General features: G+C 40.3%; 6 non-coding genes across 6 annotated transcripts; all 6 read right to left on the reverse strand.

The window, feature by feature from the left end:
• Nucleotides 1-1,054: 1,054 nt before the first annotated feature.
• On the reverse strand, nucleotides 1,055-1,161 carry LOC149780624 (U6 spliceosomal RNA). Its single transcript, XR_016415260.1, has one exon. It is a non-coding gene; the product is annotated as a U6 spliceosomal RNA (small nuclear RNA).
• A 3,036-nt stretch (nucleotides 1,162-4,197) lies between these two features.
• Nucleotides 4,198-4,304, reverse strand: LOC149780625 (U6 spliceosomal RNA). Its single transcript, XR_016415261.1, has one exon. It is a non-coding gene; the product is annotated as a U6 spliceosomal RNA (small nuclear RNA).
• Nucleotides 4,305-7,297: 2,993 nt separating this feature from the next.
• Nucleotides 7,298-7,404, reverse strand: LOC149780626 (U6 spliceosomal RNA). Its single transcript, XR_016415262.1, has one exon. It is a non-coding gene; the product is annotated as a U6 spliceosomal RNA (small nuclear RNA).
• Nucleotides 7,405-10,397: 2,993 nt separating this feature from the next.
• LOC149780627 (U6 spliceosomal RNA) lies at nucleotides 10,398-10,504 on the reverse strand. The gene has a single exon (XR_016415263.1). It is a non-coding gene; the product is annotated as a U6 spliceosomal RNA (small nuclear RNA).
• A 2,997-nt stretch (nucleotides 10,505-13,501) lies between these two features.
• Nucleotides 13,502-13,608, reverse strand: LOC149780628 (U6 spliceosomal RNA). The gene has a single exon (XR_016415264.1). It is a non-coding gene; the product is annotated as a U6 spliceosomal RNA (small nuclear RNA).
• Nucleotides 13,609-16,606: 2,998 nt separating this feature from the next.
• LOC149780629 (U6 spliceosomal RNA) lies at nucleotides 16,607-16,713 on the reverse strand. The gene has a single exon (XR_016415265.1). It is a non-coding gene; the product is annotated as a U6 spliceosomal RNA (small nuclear RNA).
• Nucleotides 16,714-17,757: the final 1,044 nt, after the last annotated feature.

Consider the following 17,757-nt stretch of genomic DNA (forward strand, 5'->3'; position numbering starts at 1 on the left):
CTAAATTGAAATGCAGAATATATTACAAGCCAGGGGTCATTACTTGACCGAGCGTTGTCAGACACTAGCGTGATACCCGATAGAAGTCATAAGTTTACCCCAAATTTACAAAGACTTCCATACAACTTCAGTTGTAAATTATAAAGCCCAACGTGTCCATTATATGCATAAATTTTACTTTAATCAATGCAAGACCACAGAGCTCACAACCTGCCAAATATATACTGTTACACGCACACGGGTATTTACTTGACCGAGCGGTTGTCAAACCCTGGCGCGATTCTCGCTAGAAGTCATAAGTTTCCCCGACTTTCCAAAGACTTCCATACAACCTCAGTTGTAAATCAGAAAGCCCGACGTGTCCATTCTATACCTAAATTTTCCTCTAATTAAATGCAAGACCACGGATAAACCAAACTGTCAACTATCTATCAACCGTACATCTGCGTGTTTTGGCTTCATTATGTTTCCGCACCACCAACCGTTCACGCCTTAGAACATATATGAGTACTCCCTAACAATGGGAACTATTTTAACTCCGCCACCTTAGGCCAGTCAATGTATGCTTTCCAGGCACATTTCGCCGATATAACTGCACCATATTCGCCCGCATGGCGACATAAACGGTCTCTGCCAAGTCCCTTTTTATTTATGCCCTTGTGTAATTTACCGGTTTAATACCGTAAGTGCTGTCCTTGCAGTCACGCTACCAATGTATACCACTAGATTTTAATATGTACTATTTTACGAAAGGGACATTCATTCGGTTTTGGTCGCAATTCACTACTAGTGAACCATGGCATTATGGAGACTCACTAACACTTTACTCCGCGAAGTTTGCTCCTAGTCATTGGCCAATTATTTCGGGCAAAGGAATATTTATATTGCACCAAATTCCAATTATCAGACAAGTAATCACACAAATCTAAGAATTCCTTAAAACGGGGCGCTATAACCAAAGCGCATACTCCAAATTTATTACAATATGATCAAGTCGAAATTAATATGAAACTTACACGTTCCATACTGTTTCGTGAATTTTGATAATGAAATTAAAAATATGGAACGCTTCACGAATTTGCGTGTCATCCTTGCGCAGGGGCCATGCTAATCTTCTCTGTATCGTTCCAATTTTAGTATATGTACTGCCGAAGCAAGTACGATATACCATACCTGTTAATTTCCTTATTAAATGCATTTTCACGTAACATTTAAAGGAGAGGTACATGTACATTTGCATAACCGTGCACAGCGGGAAAACGTTGCAAAACGTTGGAGCAGTTAACTTCCTTTATTGCCGGTGGGGAAATATTCCAGGATGTCAAAAATAAAATAAACATACACATAAAAACCTTATTAAAATTACGTTGCTAGCATGAGTTTCATTTGCCATATAGCCTAATTTGAAACCACACGAACAAAAGAATCATTTACAATATTTTAAACATTCAAACACGGTCGTTAAGGTGACCAAAACGTAGATCTCTTTATTCTCCACTTACATCAATGGTTCTTCGTCTAGATGCATTCTGCGCCACATGCCGTTATATAGGTAGTCCGAATAGAATACGTTTCTTTTCTTGCGGAGACATTTAGGCATAACAAAATGTGTGATTTTACTGCGCCGGCATACATCTGAAGCGTACTTTCGTGACAGAAAAAGTCGAGGCCACTCCAACTGCGCAGTGACCGCAATTTGATTACAATTATATCTCCACTGGCCCACGTGAAGCTCTGAGAAGAACCGCTTAGGGGTCATGTTCCGGTGACATACGTTATTAGCATAATCGCTAATTTTATCAGCCAATCAGATGAAGGCTTTTACCTTGGCGTTTGGGAGACTGATTAGTACGGCAGAAGCTCATCAATGTGTTCCCAACGATTTGGTTTACTTTTTGAAATTGTATGAAAGCGGCATTTCCCTTGGCTAATTCAAAGGTCTCCAGAACATGGCCCCTAAGCGGTCGCTTTCAGAGCTTCACGTAGGACAGTGGAGATCTCATTCACATGAGACTGCAGTGACTGAGAAGCTGCAAATAAAAACAAGTAGTTCGTTGATTCGCATCCGCTCGGTTGATCTAACCTGGTTCACGGCCGCTATGAAGCTACCACCAATATGTGTCATTTTACGTAAAATTACTATAGGCGACCAGTCATCTTCGCTAGCCAAGGTTTCCATATCTTAAGCCTATCTACACCTTGGCGGATGGAGCAGGCATTTGTGTGCTCTGGGCGTGTGAATTTAATTGCATGCAGAGGAAAACCACCGCATCCTACCAAACCTAAATTGTTCAAGTTTGAACCTGTTCCTAGATGATCGAGACAAGAGGAGCACACAACTTAAATCGACCCATACATACGCAGTTTAACACTGTCGGTCTGTGCTTGTACAAATACACATCACTCAAATACACCTGTAATGGCTTTTCTTTGGTACGTTGTCATACCTTCGATGTTAAACTTCCAAAGAATCCTTTTGAAGTAAATTGCCTCCACCCTTTTCGGCCCATCTACAATGTACCACGGTTACACGCTATTGATTATTTGGCATTACATCCCAAGGGAGGCAACTCACGAAATCCAGTCAATGTCCCTAGGACAAAGCACTAATATATCTGCTCGATCCGCCAAGGTGTAAATTGGGTTAACATATCGGAACCTTGGCTAGCGAAGATGGGGACCAGTTCATGTTGGAAAAAGTCGAGTGGCAGCTAAACGTTGTAAGTTTCGGTGTTTTTGAAAACACGTCACTTCTATTTAGGGGGCGCTCTACAGATATTATGAACTTATAAGAAAACGATTGGTGTATGGTGTAGTTGCTTACATAGGAAACATGCTCAGTGAGAGAATATTGGCATATTTCTGTGTTACGTTAATGTGCTGTGACTGAAATTTCTTTGTATATTCTCTCAAAATACCCCTCCCTCACAAAAACAGCAAAAAAAAAAAAAAAAAAAAAAAAAAAAAAAAAAAAAAAAAAAAAAAAAAAAAAAAAAAACTTACTGGTACTTATTTTCTTTGAAATACATTTCAACCGTATGCGTTGTGAGTTGGGGATATTTCTCTTCTCCCGAACATCGCTGGATTTAAATTTTTTTAATTGTTCTATACGGCAAAGTAACATAATCAAGAACACATTTACGCTAAATTGAAATGCAGAATATATTACAAGCCAGGGGTCATTACTTGACCGAGCGTTGTCAGACACTAGCGTGATACCCGATAGAAGTCATAAGTTTACCCCAAATTTACAAAGACTTCCATACAACTTCAGTTGTAAATTATAAAGCCCAACGTGTCCATTATATGCATAAATTTTACTTTAATCAATGCAAGACCACAGAGCTCACAACCTGCCAAATATATACTGTTACACGCACACGGGTATTTACTTGACCGAGCGGTTGTCAAACCCTGGCGCGATTCTCGCTAGAACTCATAAGTTTCCCCGACTTTCCAAAGACTTCCATACAACCTCAGTTGTAAATCAGAAAGCCCGACGTGTCCATTCTATACCTAAATTTTCCTCTAATTAAATGCAAGACCACGGATAAACCAAACTGTCAACTATCTATCAACCGTACATCTGCGTGTTTTGGCTTCATTATGTTTCCGCACCACCAACCGTTCACGCCTTAGAACATATATGAGTACTCCCTAACAATGGGAACTATTTTAACTCCGCCACCTTAGGCCAGTCAATGTATGCTTTCCAGGCACATTTCGCCGATATAACTGCACCATATTCGCCCGCATGGCGACATAAACGGTCTCTGCCAAGTCCCTTTTTATTTATGCCCTTGTGTAATTTACCGGTTTAATACCGTAAGTGCTGTCCTTGCAGTCACGCTACCAATGTATACCACTAGATTTTAATATGTACTATTTTACGAAAGGGACATTCATTCGGTTTTGGTCGCAATTCACTACTAGTGAACCATGGCATTATGGAGACTCACTAACACTTTACTCCGCGAAGTTTGCTCCTAGTCATTGGCCAATTATTTCGGGCAAAGGAATATTTATATTGCACCAAATTCCAATTATCAGACAAGTAATCACACAAATCTAAGAATTCCTTAAAACGGGGCGCTATAACCAAAGCGCATACTCCAAATTTATTACAATATGATCAAGTCGAAATTAATATGAAACTTACACGTTCCATACTGTTTCGTGAATTTTGATAATGAAATTAAAAATATGGAACGCTTCACGAATTTGCGTGTCATCCTTGCGCAGGGGCCATGCTAATCTTCTCTGTATCGTTCCAATTTTAGTATATGTACTGCCGAAGCAAGTACGATATACCATACCTGTTAATTTCCTTATTAAATGCATTTTCACGTAACATTTAAAGGAGAGGTACATGTACATTTGCATAACCGTGCACAGCGGGAAAACGTTGCAAAACGTTGGAGCAGTTAACTTCCTTTATTGCCGGTGGGGAAATATTCCAGGATGTCAAAAATAAAATAAACATACACATAAAAACCTTATTAAAATTACGTTGCTAGCATGAGTTTCATTTGCCATATAGCCTAATTTGAAACCACACGAACAAAAGAATCATTTACAATATTTTAAACATTCAAACACGGTCGTTAAGGTGACCAAAACGTAGATCTCTTTATTCTCCACTTACATCAATGGTTCTTCGTCTAGATGCATTCTGCGCCACATGCCGTTATATAGGTAGTCCGAATAGAATACGTTTCTTTTCTTGCGGAGACATTTAGGCATAACAAAATGTGTGATTTTACTGCGCCGGCATACATCTGAAGCGTACTTTCGTGACAGAAAAAGTCGAGGCCACTCCAACTGCGCAGTGACCGCAATTTGATTACAATTATATCTCCACTGGCCCACGTGAAGCTCTGAGAAGAACCGCTTAGGGGTCATGTTCCGGTGACATACGTTATTAGCATAATCGCTAATTTTATCAGCCAATCAGATGAAGGCTTTTACCTTGGCGTTTGGGAGACTGATTAGTATGGCAGAAGCTCATCAATGTGTTCCCAACGATTTGGTTTACTTTTTGAAATTGTATGAAAGCGGCATTTCCCTTGGCTAATTCAAAGGTCTCCAGAACATGGCCCCTAAGCGGTCGCTTTCAGAGCTTCACGTAGGACAGTGGAGATCTCATTCACATGAGACTGCAGTGACTGAGAAGCTGCAAATAAAAACAAGTAGTTCGTTGATTCGCATCCGCTCGGTTGATCTAACCTGGTTCACGGCCGCTATGAAGCTACCACCAATATGTGTCATTTTACGTAAAATTACTATAGGCGACCAGTCATCTTCGCTAGCCAAGGTTTCCATATCTTAAGCCTATCTACACCTTGGCGGATGGAGCAGGCATTTGTGTGCTCTGGGCGTGTGAATTTAATTGCATGCAGAGGAAAACCACCGCATCCTACCAAACCTAAATTGTTCAAGTTTGAACCTGTTCCTAGATGATCGAGACAAGAGGAGCACACAACTTAAATCGACCCATACATACGCAGTTTAACACTGTCGGTCTGTGCTTGTACAAATACACATCACTCAAATACACCTGTAATGGCTTTTCTTTGGTACGTTGTCATACCTTCGATGTTAAACTTCCAAAGAATCCTTTTGAAGTAAATTGCCTCCACCCTTTTCGGCCCATCTACAATGTACCACGGTTACACGCTATTGATTAGTTGGCATTACATCCCAAGGGAGGCAACTCACGAAATCCAGTCAATGTCCCTAGGACAAAGCACTAATATATCTGCTCGATCCGCCAAGGTGTAAATTGGGTTAACATATCGGAACCTTGGCTAGCGAAGATGGGGACCAGTTCATGTTGGAAAAAGTCGAGTGGCAGCTAAACGTTGTAAGTTTCGGTGTTTTTGAAAACACGTCACTTCTATTTAGGGGGCGCTCTACAGATATTATGAACTTATAAGAAAACGATTGGTGTATGGTGTAGTTGCTTACATAGGCAACATGCTCAGTGAGAGAATATTGGCATATTTCTGTGTTACGTTAATGTGCTGTGACTGAAATTTCTTTGTATATTGTCTCAAAATACCCCTCCCTCACAAAAACAGCAAAAAAAAAAAAAAAACCTTACTGGTACTTATTTTCTTTGAAATACATTTCAACCGTATGCGTTGTGAGTTGGGGATATTTCTCTTCTCCCGAACATCGCTGGATTTAAATTTTTTTAATTGTTCTATACGGCAAAGTAACATAATCAAGAACACATTTACGCTAAATTGAAATGCAGAATATATTACAAGCCAGGGGTCATTACTTGACCGAGCGTTGTCAGACACTAGCGTGATACCCGATAGAAGTCATAAGTTTACCCCAAATTTACAAAGACTTCCATACAACTTCAGTTGTAAATTATAAAGCCCAACGTGTCCATTATATGCATAAATTTTACTTTAATCAATGCAAGACCACAGAGCTCACAACCTGCCAAATATATACTGTTACACGCACACGGGTATTTACTTGACCGAGCGGTTGTCAAACCCTGGCGCGATTCTCGCTAGAAGTCATAAGTTTCCCCGACTTTCCAAAGACTTCCATACAACCTCAGTTGTAAATCAGAAAGCCCGACGTGTCCATTCTATACCTAAATTTTCCTCTAATTAAATGCAAGACCACGGATAAACCAAACTGTCAACTATCTATCAACCGTACATCTGCGTGTTTTGGCTTCATTATGTTTCCGCACCACCAACCGTTCACGCCTTAGAACATATATGAGTACTCCCTAACAATGGGAACTATTTTAACTCCGCCACCTTAGGCCAGTCAATGTATGCTTTCCAGGCACATTTCGCCGATATAACTGCACCATATTCGCCCGCATGGCGACATAAACGGTCTCTGCCAAGTCCCTTTTTATTTATGCCCTTGTGTAATTTACCGGTTTAATACCGTAAGTGCTGTCCTTGCAGTCACGCTACCAATGTATACCACTAGATTTTAATATGTACTATTTTACGAAAGGGACATTCATTCGGTTTTGGTCGCAATTCACTACTAGTGAACCATGGCATTATGGAGACTCACTAACACTTTACTCCGCGAAGTTTGCTCCTAGTCATTGGCCAATTATTTCGGGCAAAGGAATATTTATATTGCACCAAATTCCAATTATCAGACAAGTAATCACACAAATCTAAGAATTCCTTAAAACGGGGCGCTATAACCAAAGCGCATACTCCAAATTTATTACAATATGATCAAGTCGAAATTAATATGAAACTTACACGTTCCATACTGTTTCGTGAATTTTGATAATGAAATTAAAAATATGGAACGCTTCACGAATTTGCGTGTCATCCTTGCGCAGGGGCCATGCTAATCTTCTCTGTATCGTTCCAATTTTAGTATATGTACTGCCGAAGCAAGTACGATATACCATACCTGTTAATTTCCTTATTAAATGCATTTTCACGTAACATTTAAAGGAGAGGTACATGTACATTTGCATAACCGTGCACAGCGGGAAAACGTTGCAAAACGTTGGAGCAGTTAACTTCCTTTATTGCCGGTGGGGAAATATTCCAGGATGTCAAAAATAAAATAAACATACACATAAAAACCTTATTAAAATTACGTTGCTAGCATGAGTTTCATTTGCCATATAGCCTAATTTGAAACCACACGAACAAAAGAATCATTTACAATATTTTAAACATTCAAACACGGTCGTTAAGGTGACCAAAACGTAGATCTCTTTATTCTCCACTTACATCAATGGTTCTTCGTCTAGATGCATTCTGCGCCACATGCCGTTATATAGGTAGTCCGAATAGAATACGTTTCTTTTCTTGCGGAGACATTTAGGCATAACAAAATGTGTGATTTTACTGCGCCGGCATACATCTGAAGCGTACTTTCGTGACAGAAAAAGTCGAGGCCACTCCAACTGCGCAGTGACCGCAATTTGATTACAATTATATCTCCACTGGCCCACGTGAAGCTCTGAGAAGAACCGCTTAGGGGTCATGTTCCGGTGACATACGTTATTAGCATAATCGCTAATTTTATCAGCCAATCAGATGAAGGCTTTTACCTTGGCGTTTGGGAGACTGATTAGTACGGCAGAAGCTCATCAATGTGTTCCCAACGATTTGGTTTACTTTTTGAAATTGTATGAAAGCGGCATTTCCCTTGGCTAATTCAAAGGTCTCCAGAACATGGCCCCTAAGCGGTCGCTTTCAGAGCTTCACGTAGGACAGTGGAGATCTCATTCACATGAGACTGCAGTGACTGAGAAGCTGCAAATAAAAACAAGTAGTTCGTTGATTCGCATCCGCTCGGTTGATCTAACCTGGTTCACGGCCGCTATGAAGCTACCACCAATATGTGTCATTTTACGTAAAATTACTATAGGCGACCAGTCATCTTCGCTAGCCAAGGTTTCCATATCTTAAGCCTATCTACACCTTGGCGGATGGAGCAGGCATTTGTGTGCTCTGGGCGTGTGAATTTAATTGCATGCAGAGGAAAACCACCGCATCCTACCAAACCTAAATTGTTCAAGTTTGAACCTGTTCCTAGATGATCGAGACAAGAGGAGCACACAACTTAAATCGACCCATACATACGCAGTTTAACACTGTCGGTCTGTGCTTGTACAAATACACATCACTCAAATACACCTGTAATGGCTTTTCTTTGGTACGTTGTCATACCTTCGATGTTAAACTTCCAAAGAATCCTTTTGAAGTAAATTGCCTCCACCCTTTTCGGCCCATCTACAATGTACCACGGTTACACGCTATTGATTAGTTGGCATTACATCCCAAGGGAGGCAACTCACGAAATCCAGTCAATGTCCCTAGGACAAAGCACTAATATATCTGCTCGATCCGCCAAGGTGTAAATTGGGTTAACATATCGGAACCTTGGCTAGCGAAGATGGGGACCAGTTCATGTTGGAAAAAGTCGAGTGGCAGCTAAACGTTGTAAGTTTCGGTGTTTTTGAAAACACGTCACTTCTATTTAGGGGGCGCTCTACAGATATTATGAACTTATAAGAAAACGATTGGTGTATGGTGTAGTTGCTTACATAGGCAACATGCTCAGTGAGAGAATATTGGCATATTTCTGTGTTACGTTAATGTGCTGTGACTGAAATTTCTTTGTATATTGTCTCAAAATACCCCTCCCTCACAAAAACAGCAAAAAAAAAAAAAAAACCTTACTGGTACTTATTTTCTTTGAAATACATTTCAACCGTATGCGTTGTGAGTTGGGGATATTTCTCTTCTCCCGAACATCGCTGGATTTAAATTTTTTTAATTGTTCTATACGGCAAAGTAACATAATCAAGAACACATTTAGGCTAAATTGAAATGCAGAATATATTACAAGCCAGGGGTCATTACTTGACCGAGCGTTGTCAGACACTAGCGTGATACCCGATAGAAGTCATAAGTTTACCCCAAATTTACAAAGACTTCCATACAACTTCAGTTGTAAATTATAAAGCCCAACGTGTCCATTATATGCATAAATTTTACTTTAATCAATGCAAGACCACAGAGCTCACAACCTGCCAAATATATACTGTTACACGCACACGGGTATTTACTTGACCGAGCGGTTGTCAAACCCTGGCGCGATTCTCGCTAGAAGTCATAAGTTTCCCCGACTTTCCAAAGACTTTCATACAACCTCAGTTGTAAATCAGAAAGCCCGACGTGTCCATTCTATACCTAAATTTTCCTCTAATTAAATGCAAGACCACGGATAAACCAAACTGTCAACTATCTATCAACCGTACATCTGCGTGTTTTGGCTTCATTATGTTTCCGCACCACCAACCGTTCACGCCTTAGAACATATATGAGTACTCCCTAACAATGGGAACTATTTTAACTCCGCCACCTTAGGCCAGTCAATGTATGCTTTCCAGGCACATTTCGCCGATATAACTGCACCATATTCGCCCGCATGGCGACATAAACGGTCTCTGCCAAGTCCCTTTTTATTTATGCCCTTGTGTAATTTACCGGTTTAATACCGTAAGTGCTGTCCTTGCAGTCACGCTACCAATGTATACCACTAGATTTTAATATGTACTATTTTACGAAAGGGACATTCATTCGGTTTTGGTCGCAATTCACTACTAGTGAACCATGGCATTATGGAGACTCACTAACACTTTACTCCGCGAAGTTTGCTCCTAGTCATTGGCCAATTATTTCGGGCAAAGGAATATTTATATTGCACCAAATTCCAATTATCAGACAAGTAATCACACAAATCTAAGAATTCCTTAAAACGGGGCGCTATAACCAAAGCGCATACTCCAAATTTATTACAATATGATCAAGTCGAAATTAATATGAAACTTACACGTTCCATACTGTTTCGTGAATTTTGATAATGAAATTAAAAATATGGAACGCTTCACGAATTTGCGTGTCATCCTTGCGCAGGGGCCATGCTAATCTTCTCTGTATCGTTCCAATTTTAGTATATGTACTGCCGAAGCAAGTACGATATACCATACCTGTTAATTTCCTTATTAAATGCATTTTCACGTAACATTTAAAGGAGAGGTACATGTACATTTGCATAACCGTGCACAGCGGGAAAACGTTGCAAAACGTTGGAGCAGTTAACTTCCTTTATTGCCGGTGGGGAAATATTCCAGGATGTCAAAAATAAAATAAACATACACATAAAAACCTTATTAAAATTACGTTGCTAGCATGAGTTTCATTTGCCATATAGCCTAATTTGAAACCACACGAACAAAAGAATCATTTACAATATTTTAAACATTCAAACACGGTCGTTAAGGTGACCAAAACGTAGATCTCTTTATTCTCCACTTACATCAATGGTTCTTCGTCTAGATGCATTCTGCGCCACATGCCGTTATATAGGTAGTCCGAATAGAATACGTTTCTTTTCTTGCGGAGACATTTAGGCATAACAAAATGTGTGATTTTACTGCGCCGGCATACATCTGAAGCGTACTTTCGTGACAGAAAAAGTCGAGGCCACTCCAACTGCGCAGTGACCGCAATTTGATTACAATTATATCTCCACTGGCCCACGTGAAGCTCTGAGAAGAACCGCTTAGGGGTCATGTTCCGGTGACATACGTTATTAGCATAATCGCTAATTTTATCAGCCAATCAGATGAAGGCTTTTACCTTGGCGTTTGGGAGACTGATTAGTACGGCAGAAGCTCATCAATGTGTTCCCAACGATTTGGTTTACTTTTTGAAATTGTATGAAAGCGGCATTTCCCTTGGCTAATTCAAAGGTCTCCAGAACATGGCCCCTAAGCGGTCGCTTTCAGAGCTTCACGTAGGACAGTGGAGATCTCATTCACATGAGACTGCAGTGACTGAGAAGCTGCAAATAAAAACAAGTAGTTCGTTGATTCGCATCCGCTCGGTTGATCTAACCTGGTTCACGGCCGCTATGAAGCTACCACCAATATGTGTCATTTTACGTAAAATTACTATAGGCGACCAGTCATCTTCGCTAGCCAAGGTTTCCATATCTTAAGCCTATCTACACCTTGGCGGATGGAGCAGGCATTTGTGTGCTCTGGGCGTGTGAATTTAATTGCATGCAGAGGAAAACCACCGCATCCTACCAAACCTAAATTGTTCAAGTTTGAACCTGTTCCTAGATGATCGAGACAAGAGGAGCACACAACTTAAATCGACCCATACATACGCAGTTTAACACTGTCGGTCTGTGCTTGTACAAATACACATCACTCAAATACACCTGTAATGGCTTTTCTTTGGTACGTTGTCATACCTTCGATGTTAAACTTCCAAAGAATCCTTTTGAAGTAAATTGCCTCCACCCTTTTCGGCCCATCTACAATGTACCACGGTTACACGCTATTGATTAGTTGGCATTACATCCCAAGGGAGGCAACTCACGAAATCCAGTCAATGTCCCTAGGACAAAGCACTAATATATCTGCTCGATCCGCCAAGGTGTAAATTGGGTTAACATATCGGAACCTTGGCTAGCGAAGATGGGGACCAGTTCATGTTGGAAAAAGTCGAGTGGCAGCTAAACGTTGTAAGTTTCGGTGTTTTTGAAAACACGTCACTTCTATTTAGGGGGCGCTCTACAGATATTATGAACTTATAAGAAAACGATTGGTGTATGGTGTAGTTGCTTACATAGGCAACATGCTCAGTGAGAGAATATTGGCATATTTCTGTGTTACGTTAATGTGCTGTGACTGAAATTTCTTTGTATATTGTCTCAAAATACCCCTCCCTCACAAAAACAGCAAAAAAAAAAAAAAAAAAAACCTTACTGGTACTTATTTTCTTTGAAATACATTTCAACCGTATGCGTTGTGAGTTGGGGATATTTCTCTTCTCCCGAACATCGCTGGATTTAAATTTTTTTAATTGTTCTATACGGCAAAGTAACATAATCAAGAACACATTTACGCTAAATTGAAATGCAGAATATATTACAAGCCAGGGGTCATTACTTGACCGAGCGTTGTCAGACACTAGCGTGATACCCGATAGAAGTCATAAGTTTACCCCAAATTTACAAAGACTTCCATACAACTTCAGTTGTAAATTATAAAGCCCAACGTGTCCATTATATGCATAAATTTTACTTTAATCAATGCAAGACCACAGAGCTCACAACCTGCCAAATATATACTGTTACACGCACACGGGTATTTACTTGACCGAGCGGTTGTCAAACCCTGGCGCGATTCTCGCTAGAAGTCATAAGTTTCCCCGACTTTCCAAAGACTTCCATACAACCTCAGTTGTAAATCAGAAAGCCCGACGTGTCCATTCTATACCTAAATTTTCCTCTAATTAAATGCAAGACCACGGATAAACCAAACTGTCAACTATCTATCAACCGTACATCTGCGTGTTTTGGCTTCATTATGTTTCCGCACCACCAACCGTTCACGCCTTAGAACATATATGAGTACTCCCTAACAATGGGAACTATTTTAACTCCGCCACCTTAGGCCAGTCAATGTATGCTTTCCAGGCACATTTCGCCGATATAACTGCACCATATTCGCCCGCATGGCGACATAAACGGTCTCTGCCAAGTCCCTTTTTATTTATGCCCTTGTGTAATTTACCGGTTTAATACCGTAAGTGCTGTCCTTGCAGTCACGCTACCAATGTATACCACTAGATTTTAATATGTACTATTTTACGAAAGGGACATTCATTCGGTTTTGGTCGCAATTCACTACTAGTGAACCATGGCATTATGGAGACTCACTAACACTTTACTCCGCGAAGTTTGCTCCTAGTCATTGGCCAATTATTTCGGGCAAAGGAATATTTATATTGCACCAAATTCCAATTATCAGACAAGTAATCACACAAATCTAAGAATTCCTTAAAACGGGGCGCTATAACCAAAGCGCATACTCCAAATTTATTACAATATGATCAAGTCGAAATTAATATGAAACTTACACGTTCCATACTGTTTCGTGAATTTTGATAATGAAATTAAAAATATGGAACGCTTCACGAATTTGCGTGTCATCCTTGCGCAGGGGCCATGCTAATCTTCTCTGTATCGTTCCAATTTTAGTATATGTACTGCCGAAGCAAGTACGATATACCATACCTGTTAATTTCCTTATTAAATGCATTTTCACGTAACATTTAAAGGAGAGGTACATGTACATTTGCATAACCGTGCACAGCGGGAAAACGTTGCAAAACGTTGGAGCAGTTAACTTCCTTTATTGCCGGTGGGGAAATATTCCAGGATGTCAAAAATAAAATAAACATACACATAAAAACCTTATTAAAATTACGTTGCTAGCATGAGTTTCATTTGCCATATAGCCTAATTTGAAACCACACGAACAAAAGAATCATTTACAATATTTTAAACATTCAAACACGGTCGTTAAGGTGACCAAAACGTAGATCTCTTTATTCTCCACTTACATCAATGGTTCTTCGTCTAGATGCATTCTGCGCCACATGCCGTTATATAGGTAGTCCGAATAGAATACGTTTCTTTTCTTGCGGAGACATTTAGGCATAACAAAATGTGTGATTTTACTGCGCCGGCATACATCTGAAGCGTACTTTCGTGACAGAAAAAGTCGAGGCCACTCCAACTGCGCAGTGACCGCAATTTGATTACAATTATATCTCCACTGGCCCACGTGAAGCTCTGAGAAGAACCGCTTAGGGGTCATGTTCCGGTGACATACGTTATTAGCATAATCGCTAATTTTATCAGCCAATCAGATGAAGGCTTTTACCTTGGCGTTTGGGAGACTGATTAGTACGGCAGAAGCTCATCAATGTGTTCCCAACGATTTGGTTTACTTTTTGAAATTGTATGAAAGCGGCATTTCCCTTGGCTAATTCAAAGGTCTCCAGAACATGGCCCCTAAGCGGTCGCTTTCAGAGCTTCACGTAGGACAGTGGAGATCTCATTCACATGAGACTGCAGTGACTGAGAAGCTGCAAATAAAAACAAGTAGTTCGTTGATTCGCATCCGCTCGGTTGATCTAACCTGGTTCACGGCCGCTATGAAGCTACCACCAATATGTGTCATTTTACGTAAAATTACTATAGGCGACCAGTCATCTTCGCTAGCCAAGGTTTCCATATCTTAAGCCTATCTACACCTTGGCGGATGGAGCAGGCATTTGTGTGCTCTGGGCGTGTGAATTTAATTGCATGCAGAGGAAAACCACCGCATCCTACCAAACCTAAATTGTTCAAGTTTGAACCTGTTCCTAGATGATCGAGACAAGAGGAGCACACAACTTAAATCGACCCATACATACGCAGTTTAACACTGTCGGTCTGTGCTTGTACAAATACACATCACTCAAATACACCTGTAATGGCTTTTCTTTGGTACGTTGTCATACCTTCGATGTTAAACTTCCAAAGAATCCTTTTGAAGTAAATTGCCTCCACCCTTTTCGGCCCATCTACAATGTACCACGGTTACACGCTATTGATTAGTTGGCATTACATCCCAAGGGAGGCAACTCACGAAATCCAGTCAATGTCCCTAGGACAAAGCACTAATATATCTGCTCGATCCGCCAAGGTGTAAATTGGGTTAACATATCGGAACCTTGGCTAGCGAAGATGGGGACCAGTTCATGTTGGAAAAAGTCGAGTGGCAGCTAAACGTTGTAAGTTTCGGTGTTTTTGAAAACACGTCACTTCTATTTAGGGGGCGCTCTACAGATATTATGAACTTATAAGAAAACGATTGGTGTATGGTGTAGTTGCTTACATAGGCAACATGCTCAGTGAGAGAATATTGGCATATTTCTGTGTTACGTTAATGTGCTGTGACTGAAATTTCTTTGTATATTGTCTCAAAATACCCCTCCCTCACAAAAACAGCAAAAAAAAAAAAAAAAAAAAACCTTACTGGTACTTATTTTCTTTGAAATACATTTCAACCGTATGCGTTGTGAGTTGGGGATATTTCTCTTCTCCCGAACATCGCTGGATTTAAATTTTTTTAATTGTTCTATACGGCAAAGTAACATAATCAAGAACACATTTACGCTAAATTGAAATGCAGAATATATTACAAGCCAGGGGTCATTACTTGACCGAGCGTTGTCAGACACTAGCGTGATACCCGATAGAAGTCATAAGTTTACCCCAAATTTACAAAGACTTCCATACAACTTCAGTTGTAAATTATAAAGCCCAACGTGTCCATTATATGCATAAATTTTACTTTAATCAATGCAAGACCACAGAGCTCACAACCTGCCAAATATATACTGTTACACGCACACGGGTATTTACTTGACCGAGCGGTTGTCAAACCCTGGCGCGATTCTCGCTAGAAGTCATAAGTTTCCCCGACTTTCCAAAGACTTCCATACAACCTCAGTTGTAAATCAGAAAGCCCGACGTGTCCATTCTATACCTAAATTTTCCTCTAATTAAATGCAAGACCACGGATAAACCAAACTGTCAACTATCTATCAACCGTACATCTGCGTGTTTTGGCTTCATTATGTTTCCGCACCACCAACCGTTCACGCCTTAGAACATATATGAGTACTCCCTAACAATGGGAACTATTTTAACTCCGCCACCTTAGGCCAGTCAATGTATGCTTTCCAGGCACATTTCGCCGATATAACTGCACCATATTCGCCCGCATGGCGACATAAACGGTCTCTGCCAAGTCCCTTTTTATTTATGCCCTTGTGTAATTTACCGGTTTAATACCGTAAGTGCTGTCCTTGCAGTCACGCTACCAATGTATACCACTAGATTTTAATATGTACTATTTTACGAAAGGGACATTCATTCGGTTTTGGTCGCAATTCACTACTAGTGAACCATGGCATTATGGAGACTCACTAACACTTTACTCCGCGAAGTTTGCTCCTAGTCATTGGCCAATTATTTCGGGCAAAGGAATATTTATATTGCACCAAATTCCAATTATCAGACAAGTAATCACACAAATCTAAGAATTCCTTAAAACGGGGCGCTATAACCAAAGCGCATACTCCAAATTTATTACAATATGATCAAGTCGAAATTAATATGAAACTTACACGTTCCATACTGTTTCGTGAATTTTGATAATGAAATTAAAAATATGGAACGCTTCACGAATTTGCGTGTCATCCTTGCGCAGGGGCCATGCTAATCTTCTCTGTATCGTTCCAATTTTAGTATATGTACTGCCGAAGCAAGTACGATATACCATACCTGTTAATTTCCTTATTAAATGCATTTTCACGTAACATTTAAAGGAGAGGTACATGTACATTTGCATAACCGTGCACAGCGGGAAAACGTTGCAAAACGTTGGAGCAGTTAACTTCCTTTATTGCCGGTGGGGAAATATTCCAGGATGTCAAAAATAAAATAAACATACACATAAAAACCTTATTAAAATTACGTTGCTAGCATGAGTTTCATTTGCCATATAGCCTAATTTGAAACCACACGAACAAAAGAATCATTTACAATATTTTAAACATTCAAACACGGTCGTTAAGGTGACCAAAACGTAGATCTCTTTATTCTCCACTTACATCAATGGTTCTTCGTCTAGATGCATTCTGCGCCACATGCCGTTATATAGGTAGTCCGAATAGAATACGTTTCTTTTCTTGCGGAGACATTTAGGCATAACAAAATGTGTGATTTTACTGCGCCGGCATACATCTGAAGCGTACTTTCGTGACAGAAAAAGTCGAGGCCACTCCAACTGCGCAGTGACCGCAATTTGATTACAATTATATCTCCACTGGCCCACGTGAAGCTCTGAGAAGAACCGCTTAGGGGTCATGTTCCGGTGACATACGTTATTAGCATAATCGCTAATTTTATCAGCCAATCAGATGAAGGCTTTTACCTTGGCGTTTGGGAGACTGATTAGTACGGCAGAAGCTCATCAATGTGTTCCCAACGATTTGGTTTACTTTTTGAAATTGTATGAAAGCGGCATTTCCCTTGGCTAATTCAAAGGTCTCCAGAACATGGCCCCTAAGCGGTCGCTTTCAGAGCTTCACGTAGGACAGTGGAGATCTCATTCACATGAGACTGCAGTGACTGAGAAGCTGCAAATAAAAACAAGTAGTTCGTTGATTCGCATCCGCTCGGTTGATCTAACCTGGTTCACGGCCGCTATGAAGCTACCACCAATATGTGTCATTTTACGTAAAGTTACTATAGGCGACCAGTCATCTTCGCTAGCCAAGGTTTCCATATCTTAAGCCTATCTACACCTTGGCG

The sequence above is a fragment of the Sinohyriopsis cumingii genome, chromosome 16 (genome assembly GCF_028554795.1).
Source record: "Sinohyriopsis cumingii isolate HCF-2022 chromosome 16, ASM2855479v2, whole genome shotgun sequence".
In the NCBI taxonomy this organism is placed as follows: Eukaryota; Metazoa; Mollusca; class Bivalvia; order Unionida; family Unionidae; genus Sinohyriopsis; species Sinohyriopsis cumingii.